The following is a 2065-nucleotide window of genomic DNA, read 5'->3' on the forward strand; positions in this document are numbered from 1 at the left end:
GCACCGGAGAAGGTATTCTACATTTTGGGATAGATATGTATATGATTCATGGATTGTGATGGTTTTACTGTGGGGGGTATTGATTGTTGTGGCAAAGAGATGACTCGACAGGTTTTGATTTATTGATGAGGCAAGGCCAAGTCCCATTATGTGCCATTAACAGGGAGTTTGTTTCTGATGATGAGTTGGGCAAGGTTAGGGAACTGCCTGAAGCCTAGGAGCAGGTGGACTGGGAATATTTCTCTTGAAGTCTGGTCCTTTTCAAGTACAGATAATAAATGATTGATGATCCTTCCAGTTGGTTCAAGTGTGGGGTGGTCGGTTATGACCAAGGCTGCATGGTCAGTGTGGGTTTTCTTTTTGTACTGTAATAGGTTGCTGTGGGGTACTTGGGTGTTTCTTTAAAAGATACGGTCTGTTTTTCTGCTGGAGTCTCCTTGCTGAGTACAGTAAATTTGCCTGTGCAAAATGAAAGTCATTTTCTCCCTAAGAAACTATTTACAATCTTGGATTTGTCCTCAGCCTGAAGAAGGGCACGTGTGCCCAAAAGCTTGCAAAGAAATATAAACTTCGTTGCTGAACAAGAAGGAAAGATTTTTTTGAGCCTCCCTGCCTTTCTGACATCTGACACCTCTAGGGATGAAAACAGCTTTATCTGCACATCAAAGGGCAACTCACACAAAGGACTCTCAGGTACCTAGGGGAACAGACTTTCAGCCTCAAAGTTCTCCTGTGTAAAATGAAGATTATTTTTTACCTAAGAGGATTTTTACAATCTTGGATTTGTCCTCAGCCTGAAAAAGGGTGTGTGCGCCTGAACGCTTACAAAGAAAGATATATTTTTTTGCAATTTCTTAGTTGGTCTAATAAAAAGTGTTATCTCTGAATGAGTTCTAGGGTTTTGCATTGCTTGCTAGGTAAAGGCAGTTTTCAGTTTGGCGAGATGGGTGTCATGAGTATCCTCATCACAGCAGATGTTATCCAAGAGCCTGGCTGTAGATCACCAATTTTTTGGTGTGTTTGGGCTGATTGCTGCTTTGTGGATGTAAGTGTGGTGGTCCATGTTTTTGTTGTATATAGTGATTTTTAGGGAGTCACCTCAGATGTAGATCATGGTATACAGAAAGTTCATGTTAGTGTAGGAGTATTCCAGAGAGAATTTTGTTTGACGGTGATAGTATTTAACCTATGGTAGAAGTCAATAAACAAGTAAACACTTGTATATTTATGAACTAGGAGGGCTTTGTACAATAAAATATGCATCACTCCATCGTGATGATTAAGTGGCCCATCAGAGGTTTTCATTTTACTGTACTTTAAATGGTGCAGGAAGGACAAGTTTTTGAAGAATCACAGTCTCAGAAAACATTAACGAAGTCCAGGAGTGATTTGTCTGTCCAATTTTTGTTGGCCATATTTGTTCATGTAACCAAAACCATTTTCTCAACTGGTACTACTTAGTAGATTCATCCTTTGATAGCAGAGGAGCTATGACTGGAGTGAATACACACTGAATTCCTATGGGAATTTTGAAAGAACATTTTGAGTGGCTTTGCAAATGGGATTAGATGGGGTGATACATCTCCTTTTTAACACTCGGTGCTCTGAAATACTGAACATCTTAATCTCCTAGTGACATTATTGGAACTTACGGAAGCACAGCACCTTGAATAATTGGACTTGTGTTTCTTCTCAGACAATTCCCTCTTGGATCTAATGGATAGGTGTATTGTAAATCATAGAGTGGATATTCCTAGTATACAGCTTAATACAGTATATACTTCTGAAATCACCTTCCACATTTGCATGGATTATTACCTATTTTCAGTACAGCCCAGTCTGTCCACAAAGTAAATTTCATGGACATCCTGCAGAATGCAAGTGCTAAAGTCCAGCAAGTGCAGGATATGATACTATAATTAGCACCTGCCATAGAAGAAGTTTTTCTGCATTGAATGCATCCTTAAGTGCTCTGAAGTGTTGAATGAAAGGTACCATGCAAATATAAAACCATATCTTAAATTTTCAAAAGTGAATAATGTAGGTGTTTCAAGTTTTGAGTCTC

The sequence above is a fragment of the Crocodylus porosus genome, unplaced genomic scaffold (genome assembly GCF_001723895.1).
Source record: "Crocodylus porosus isolate Cpor-Errol unplaced genomic scaffold, CroPor_comp1, whole genome shotgun sequence".
NCBI lineage: Eukaryota > Metazoa > Chordata > Crocodylia > Crocodylidae > Crocodylus > Crocodylus porosus.